Source organism: Oryx dammah, unplaced genomic scaffold (assembly GCF_014754425.2).
Source record: "Oryx dammah isolate SB20612 unplaced genomic scaffold, SCBI_Odam_1.1 HiC_scaffold_28, whole genome shotgun sequence".
Taxonomy (NCBI): domain Eukaryota; kingdom Metazoa; phylum Chordata; class Mammalia; order Artiodactyla; family Bovidae; genus Oryx; species Oryx dammah.
This window is the reverse complement of record NW_024070212.1, coordinates 111,777,302-111,786,579: the sequence shown is the minus strand read 5'-3', so window position 1 is coordinate 111,786,579 and position 9,278 is coordinate 111,777,302. Positions and strand designations below refer to the sequence as shown.

The window sequence follows — 9,278 nt, the reverse complement described above, 5'->3', positions numbered from 1 at the left end:
AGAGAGTTCGCACTGATTCTTTTCCGTGGTGGTCTTTTCTGAGTTGCTCCCCACTTTGGGACTAGATTCCTTCCTTAACTATATATAGATTGACTCCAAGGACAAAATGCGACATTCACTGCAGCCTTTCCAGAGTGTTAAACTCAGCGCTGTTTCCAGTGTTTGCTAGAACCTAAGCAGAAGTGAAGAGGAAGAGCACACACGCACACCCACACACACGCACACACACACACACGCGCACACACACGCCCATACACACACACGCACGCACGCACACCACCCCAGGCTTTGCAGGCAGGACCATTAGCTACAAAATTAATGGTGATTTCTCAAGGGAGCTGATGACATTCTCTTTCAAGTTTCCGGGTTGCTGGACATTCACAGATGCTAAGTAGGGTGGTGACCCAGGCCTTTGAAGTTTCCAGCCCCACAGGTTGGAAAGGCAGTGTGATTTAGAATGGTCAGCAGGGGGGAAGAGCAGTTAAGTAGACCTCCCCCTCAGACAGATAAAGGCAACCCAGGGGCTTGGGCAGCTTGATGCCTTCTGCGCCTGGTAGATCCAAAAGAGGAGGGTTCCCAGGGGGCAGAAATGGACACAGTGATGGGATTGCTAATATGTCCTAGGATGAGAAGATGATTCTTTGCATAAAGATTAAAGCAATTGTCGATGATGAAAACAGCCAAATCTGAGCATCAAAAGATCTCTTGGTGTCCCTAATCCATGATCTCTATAGTTCTGAGAAGCAAAAGGATAATTTAAAACAATAAGGAGTGTGTGTGTGTGTGTGTGTGTGTGTGTGTGTGTGTGTGTGTGCCTGCCTGTGTGTAAAGGCGACAGTGGGTAACTGAGGACTTACTGATGGAGTGTGTGTGTGTGTGTGTGTGTGTGTGTGTGTGTGTGTATGAAAGACTAATCAGTTCTGAGCAATGATGAAAAGATTTTACTATGGATCTTTATGAAGGTTTCTGCACTTGATCTGAGCTCAGAATTAAAAGAAAAAGATTAAAGCAATTATTTTTGTTTAAAATTTCTCAGAAAGAAGAGGGAGTTTGTGGGGGAAGGCTTTTGTAAGGGGATGGAGGAAGAAACTCTCTGTTCATCAAGACTTGTCTATTTCTATTTGCACTTCCTTCCATAAGCACAGACCAGGGATCCTTAATCAAAACTCTGTCAACTACTGCATGCCTTTCTCGCTGCAGTGCAGGCTACCCGTGTCCAGATGCTAAGGTTTATCATCCCTCTGCCTGTTTGGAGTAACAGCAAATTCCAAAGCTACTGTCTGTGATCTCATGAAAATAGACTTAGGTGGTTTCTGGATTAGCACTGTCTGGCCACACGTGGTGACCCTTAAATTTGAAAGTAATTGTTATTGGGGATCCTCCCAGTGGGAAAAAAAATTAAGCAGAGGTGAAATTTATAGAAGAGTCAATCCAACTTCACTTTCAAAGCCCCAGGCAGATAGAAGCCACCAGAGCTGGGACACCTCCTTGTCTCCCTGGAATTTAGTTACTGGGCTCTTCTCCGGGGGCCTTGTCTGAGCGGGAGCTGTTCTGATGGATAGACAGAAGCCCCAGCTCTGTTGGGAACATCCAGGACACGGTTTCCTGGAGCCTGCTTCCCCTGTCGAGGGCCAGAGAATGTTTTGGTTATGAAAACAGGCCCTACTTAGGAAAATTATAAGAAATCATTTATAATAAACAGGATTTTAAAAATAGAGTCTTGATTTAGGCTTGATTTTTATTTCCAATTCAGAGCTTATAAATCTGTGACTTCAAAACACTGTAAGCTTCAGTTTTCTCAACTTTAAGATGAGTATTCTTTTCTTAAAACAGTTTTTTATTGGAATATAGTTGATTTACAATGTTGTAGTTCTACGTATGCACATATCCACTCTTTTTAGATTCTTTTCCCATATAGGTCTTTACAGATTATTGAGTAGAGTGCCCTGTGCTATGAAGTAAATCCTTATTAGTTGTCTGTTTCATATATAATAGTGTTTATATGTCAGTCCCAGTCTCCCAGTTTACCCCTGCCCTCCCATCCCTGCTTTCTCCCCTATAACCATAAGTTTTTCTACATCTGTGACTCTATTTCTTTTTTTTAAAAGGGATATTCTCTTACACTTGTTTCTCCTCTGCTTGTTGTAAGAATTAAGTGAGATAAACAAATAAACTATTTTACAGTAAGACGTGCTTGTCCCATAATAAGTGTTACTAAATGTAAACTATTGTGTGAGTGTTGCAGAAATACTATGTAGATGACACAGTTCAGTTCAGTTCAGTTCAGTCGCTCAGTCGTTTCCGACTCCTTGTGATACCATGGACTGCAGCACGCCAGGTCTCCCTATCCATCACCAACTCGCAGAGTTTACCCAAACTCATGTCCATTGAATTGGTGATGCCATCCAACCATCTCATCCTCTGTTGTCCCCTTCTCCTCCTGCCTTCCATCTTTCCCAACATCAGGGTCTTTTCAAATGAGTCAGCTCTTCACATCAGGTGGTCGAAATATTGGACACAGAGTAGGTCATCAACAAATGCTTATTTCTATGTGTTTGTAAGTGAGATAATGCTTATACTCTTTTAGAAAGATTGTTGTTGTTATTATTTAGTTGCTAAGTCGTGTCCAACTCTCTTGCGATCCCATGGACTGTAGCCCACCAGGCTCCTTTGTTCATGGGATTTCCCAGGCAAGAATACTGGAGTGGGTTGCCATTTCCTTCTCCAGGGGGTCTTCCTGACCCAGGGATTGAACTGCTGTCTCCTGCATTGGACTGCGGGTTCTTTACCACTGAGCCCCCAGGGAAGCCCTTTAGAAAGATACCAGGAGCCAAAATTCTCTCCCAGCCATCTTACCGATAAGTTTAAACATAAAGAAGGTCTGTTTGTTTCGGGGAGATATTTCTGTTTTTCTAGCTTATGAGTGGATGAAATGATCCCTTCTCCTTTTTCCCTTAGGAAGCCAGCACTGAACTTACTGTTATGCTTACTTACTCTATTGTTTCTAAGACCCCTTGAATAACTGATGAGCGCATTGCCCAGTGTCCAGCTGCATCAGCACACTGGAGCCTGGGGATCTGTGGGCCCCGTGAACACAGCCAGGGAGAGGCAAGACTAGACCTCTGGTTGGCAGACTTTTCCAGAGGCAGAGAGAAGAGCCTGCTGTCTCTTTGTTTTGTGGTTGCTGTTTGGGGCTCTCTGCAGGGATAGGGGAGACATTAAGGGTAAAGGAATTGTCCCTTTATTATGGTTTATTTTAAATAGCTTCAAGGGGCTCTTTATTGTTTCTTTGTTTTGTTTGCTCCAATTGCTTCAAAGCTGGAATGTCTTTCTTGGGATCAGAAGATGAGGTTAGCAGAGTACTAAACAATTCAAGGGAGGATGAAGTTGGTGAGCGGACAATGATGCTTTTTGAGAAACAGTGAAGAGAGAGGAGATAAAAAAATAATTGGTATTGTATTTATTATGGTAAGAGATATTAACTGACATTTGAATTCAAAACCTTGGTAAAGAAAAAGATGGTTTGTACCTCTGGGAATAAATCATCTCACACTCTCTCAGATGAAGCAATCACCTGGATGGTTTCTTTAAAAAGCTGATTCACAGGGCTTCCCTGGCAGTTCAGTGGTCAAGACTCCACACTTCCAATGCAGGGGGCCTGGGCCTGGGTTCAATTCTTGGTCAGGGAACTAGGAACTCACATGCCTCAGCCAAGACCCGGCACAGTCAAATATATATATATATATTTTAATTTAAAACACAGTTGATTCACAAGGCCCATCCCAAGGGGTACTGCTCATTCTGTACACCTGCAAGAGTATGCATTTTAGCCTAGGCCCCTGGAAGGCTGGGGCAAGGTGCCTTGAGAAGGCTCAATTAACACAACACAAAAGTTTACAGACAGCTGGTAACTTCATTGTGTGCGATGATTACTTTGCTCTGGATTCCTCACCCCCTGAGGTCTCTGGGGACTGTACCAGGGAAGATTGCACCAAGGAGGATAAAAGAGGAGCAGAAGCTTTTCATCCTTCCTGGAAAAATAGCTCCAAGCACTTTGGCAGATTGACCGGCTGGGTTCAGGCCTGGGATATTGGGAAGGAGGAAATGGAATTAGTCCACATAGTAAGTTGCTCAGGACAGTGGCTGCAGGGTCCCTGGGCAGTGTTTAACCCGCCCCGAGATGCAAACAGCCTTACAGAACGGCCTCTGACAGGGCCCCCCACCTGGCCTGAGGAGTCAAGTAAGGTGCACACAGTACAGGTGTCCACAGGCAACATGAGTTCAAAGATACTAGAGGAACTGGAAAGATTCACAGTTTATGAAAACAACAAAAGCCGAGGTGGGCTGAAATCCCACTAAGGAAAGAGATACATCGCTATAGATATTATGAGGTCTATGAGGTCATATTTACACAGAGATGGCACCATAAACCTAAACGGATTCACAGTTATAAAGAACTTCAAGTGGTGAACTTGAGGCTTTGAGATATTGTGCAGTTCACTACTCCTCAGGGAAGGGGTGAGACTCTTCTGTGAGAAGTGGGGAGGGGTCAGGGTGTTTTCAAAGTGTTTTGCAGACCTGATACTGTTATTAGGCAAGGAAAGGGCTATAGGATAAAATGTTCAGAAGACTCTGGGTTAAAATAAATGGAATATGATTTTGTTTTTTATGGCAAGACTTCTCTCTGTTCATTGCAGATCTGTGGGTTTGACCACTAGACCCCTTTGGCAAAGATCATCTTTCAAAATTAGTATCTCCTGGACTGGTTCTGGGAAATGCTGGACTACACAGCTCCAATTGTCTCCTTCAGCTCTTACAACCCACAGCCCACAGAGAAGTGAGACGTGGGAAAGCTCACAAATGCTGCTGTGAGTGCAGCGGGAAGAGAGATGGCTGTCCAAAACCCAGCAGGCAGCTAGTGCACAAAATGAAAACTCAACGTAAAAAATCCATACATACTGCTCACAAAATAATTGCCTCTCCAGAGAGCATATCAGGTAGAAAAGAAAATCGCTAGTGTGTGTCCTCAAGAATCAAAATGAAAACCTACTCAAGTGCATTTGTAGTGTACACATTACAAAAAGAAATTCCACTACTGCAAGAGCAGAAGAGACCCCCGTTTAGTAAATGCCAAGGAAAAATGAATGCAGTGGCCCTCTGTGACGTCCAAATTCTGACATACTGGGCCTCAAGGAATCAGACACAGTCATGCCAGCAACAATTGGACCCCACAGAGCAAGGCAGCCCCTTCTCAGGAGAGTACAGTCTGCTCTACTTCACCCACAACAGCTGGAGCCTGGGGTGGGGGGCGGTGTCCAGGGACATCAGAGAAGGGAGACAAAACGGACACAGACAAGAGTACCTTGTACTTTCTTTTTTTCTTCTTCTTTTCCATTTTTCTTTCCTTTTTATAGGCAATGATTTGGCAAATTCAGAATCTTAATCAATGAAATGTGATAAATAGGGAAAATTAGAGCAATGCTAAATTTTGCAAATTGAGTAAAGATAAAATTAAGAGAAGACAGCTTTAAGGAAGGCAAAATTACAGCAAAGTTAGCTTCAATTTAGAGAAAAAAAGAAAAGTGTACACCTCATTTTGCGAGGAAATGAGAATATTAGCTCTAGCTTGAAATAGGCCGGTAGCTTCATTTTTCTGTACCTCGGTTCTTTCCTGTACTGCAAACAGTATAATGTCAGCACATTCTGCTGCTGCTGCTGCTGCTGCCGCTGCTAATCCACTTCAGTCGTGTCCGACTCTGTGCGACCCCATAGACAGCAGCCCACCAGGCTCCCCCGTCCCTGGGATTCTCCAGGCAAGAACACTGGAGTGGGTTGCCATTTCTGTACTGGGACTTCAACAACTTGGAGGTCTTAAATAGTGAATGATAATTTTACTGTAGGGAGAAAGGCTACTTTCTTTAAAGAACACTTAATATAAATCTCAAAGAAACAATTAGAATCATATTTAAAGCGGAAATGCTCCAGAAAGATCTGTTTAAGATAAGAGAGGAAAGGATGCTCATTATCACCACTCCTCTTTAACTTTATTCTAGAAATTATAGCGAATGCAATAAGACATGTGAGAGAATTAGCTTTTTTAGAGAGAGAAAAATGCCTACTGTCAGAAGACTACATAATTGTCTACCTAGAATCCCAAAATAACCAACAAAAATAGCCAACAATAAAAAAATAGAATTATAACTAAAAAAAATAGAACTTATAAAGACATATATGTTAATGATTGTTATCCAAAATATACTAATGACTCTTAAAATTCAACAATAAGAAAACAAACAATCTGATTTTAGAAATGGGCTGAAGGCTTTAACACCCCACCAAAAATAAATTGCAGATAGCAAACATAGAAAGATACTCCATATTGTATACCAACAGGAAAATGCAAATTAAAACAACGAGATAGGACTACACACCTATTAGAATGGCCCAAATTCAGAACATCAACAACACCAAGTGCTGAATGTATAGTAACAGGGACTCTCATTCATTGCTGGAATGAAGAATGATACAGCCACTTTGAAAGTCTGACAATTTTTTTTTAAATAAAACTAAGCATATTCTCGCCATATAATCCAGCAATCCCACACTTTGGTATTTATCTAAAGGAGTTGAAAAGCTGTGTTCACACAAAAGCCTACGTAGGGAAGTTGTTTAGTTGCTAAGTCGTGTCCAACTCTCATGACCCTAAGGACTGTAGCCTGCCAGGCTCCTCTGTTCATGGGATTTTCCAGGTAAGAATACTGGAGTGGGTTGCCATTTCCTTCTCTAGGGGATCTTCCTGACTCAGGAATCGAATGTTCATCTCCTGCATTGGCAGGCAGGCAGATTCTTCATTAATACCACTGAGACACCAAGGAAACTCACAAGGACGTTTGCAGTAGCATTATTTATAATTGTCAAAATTTGGAAGCAACGAAGAGTTTCTTCAGTAGGTAAAGAATGAATAAACTATGGTATATTCAGGAAACAGAATATTATTCAGCACTGAAAAGATATGAGCTATCAAGGCTTAAAGAGACATGGAGGAAACTTAAATGTATATTACAAAGAGAAGGAAGCCAACTGGAAAAGTCTGAATGCTATACGATTACAACTATATGATATTCTGGAAAAGTAAACCTATGGAAGCAATAAAAAGATCAGAGACTGTCAGGGTTGTTGTTGGGGAGGGGTGAGGGACGAAAGAACAGAAAAAGTACAGAGTGTTTTTAAGGCAGTGAGACAATTCTATGTGATACTGCGGATACACATCACTACGCTGCTGCTGCTAAGTCGCGTCAGTCGTGTCTGACTCTGTGCGACGCCATAGACGGCAGCCCACCAGGCTCTGCCGTCCCTGGGATTCTCCAGGCAAGAACACTGGAGTGGGTTTCCGTTTCCTTCTCCAACGCGTGACAGTGAAAAGTGAAAATGAAGTTGCTCGGTTTCACACATCATTATAAATTTATCCAAACCCATAAAACAGACAACACCGAGAGTGATCCCTAATGTACACTATGGACTTTGGCTGATCATACTGTGTCGCTGCAGCTTCATTTGTAACAAATACGCACTGGGCTGGGATACTGACCACAGGGCTGGCTGTGCCTGTGTTGGAGCAGGGGGAATTTAAGATCTTTCTCTTGACTTTCTGCTCAATACTGCCGTGAGCCTGAAACGGCTCTAAAAAATAAGCTCTATATTTTAAAAGGAACTCAATAGCTTGTGAGATGTACCTAAATAAATGGGAACCTCCTTATGAATGGCAATATCTAGAAGGAAGAAAAATTCACTGTATCTGTGTAGTCCACAAACTGAGGGTTGAAAAGAATTGCTGGAGGCTTTCAAAAAGCAAAACTTCAGTTTGCTATGCACTGAGAACTATTTACATAGTATTTACATTGTGTTTATAACTATTTATATAGCTTTTACATTGTATTGGGTATTTAGGTAGTCTAGAGACCATTTTGGAGAAGGATATGGCAACCCATTCCAGTACTCTTGCCTGGAAAATCCCATGGATGGAGGAGCCTGGTAGGCCATAGTCCATGGGGGTCACGAAGAGTCGGGCACGACTGAGCGACTTGACTTTCACTTTTCACTTTCATGCATTGAAGAAGGAAATGGCAAAGCACTCCAGTGTTCTTGCCTGGAGAATCCCAGGGACAGACGAGCCTGGTGGGCTGCCGTCTATGGGGTCGCACAGAGTCGGACAGAACTGAAGCGACTTAGCAGCAGCAGCAGCAGAGATCATTTAACTTATTCAAGAGGATGTGCACAGGTTATATGTAAATACTATGTCATTTTATATACGGGACTTGAGCATTGTCAGACTTGGTATCCACAGAGGTCTTGGAACTGTATACAACCTTGTAGATTATGTATACATGTACAAACACACCTTATGTGTATCCAGGAATAAACTTAGCATAAAAGTGTAAGAATCCATTCAAGGAAGAAAGAAAACTATAAAAGACATCTAACAATAAATAACTGAAGAGGCTTGGAGAAACCTACCAGGTTCTTGGATGGAAAATCTCTTCAGCGTTGTAAATATAATGCTTTTACCCCAGATTGGCTATAGGTTCAATGAGAGGCCAGTGAGCTTCCATTTTTCTTTTTAATATAATGACAAAGTGATTCTGAAGATAATCTGAAAAAATAAACAGGTGGAAGACCTAGTAATTTCTTTTAAGCATGAGTAATGATAAAGGCCTTAAAACATATTATAAACATAAAGTAATTAAAATATAAATACATCTAAATAAAGGAGACAGCTCAGTCACAACTTAATGTGAAAACAGTGACATAATAAATCAGTGGAAAAAGAAGAATCATTTAATAAATTGTGCTAAGAACATGGTTAGCATCTTAAGAATAAACAAATGAAATTCAATCCTTACCTAATGTAGTCTAAAGACTAAAGTAACAAGTTAAAGAATTTTAAAAATAAAAATGAAAAGCATCTGCTTTCTTGGTGTGCATTAGGAGAAACTTTCTAGAAACAAGCGCAATGCAAGGATTTACAAATTTAAAGATCAATACTTCTAGAATCAGAAAATTTTAAACATATAATTTTTGATAATGAGAATGTTACAAATAGATGAGAACTAATGTTATAGTCAGGGTCAAATTTATAGCCTTAAGTTCTATTATAATTAACTAAGAAAAAATTGAAATAAAGACACTAAACATTCAGGAAAGGAAATTATAACAAAATTCAGAAAAAAACTAATTTGAGAAAATAGTAAAAAGAAAATAATGAAACAAATACACATAAA

At 41.1% G+C, this 9,278-nt stretch overlaps 1 non-coding gene and 1 pseudogene across 1 annotated transcript; both read left to right on the top strand.

Annotated features, from left to right (window-relative positions):
* The first annotated feature begins 662 nt into the window (after positions 1 to 662).
* LOC120857142 lies at positions 663 to 742 on the top strand. The gene has a single exon (XR_005719611.1). It is a non-coding gene; the product is annotated as a small nucleolar RNA U2-19 (small nucleolar RNA).
* A 180-nt stretch (positions 743 to 922) lies between these two features.
* Positions 923 to 986, top strand: LOC120857141 (annotated as a pseudogene).
* The last annotated feature ends 8,292 nt before the right edge of the window (positions 987 to 9,278 follow it).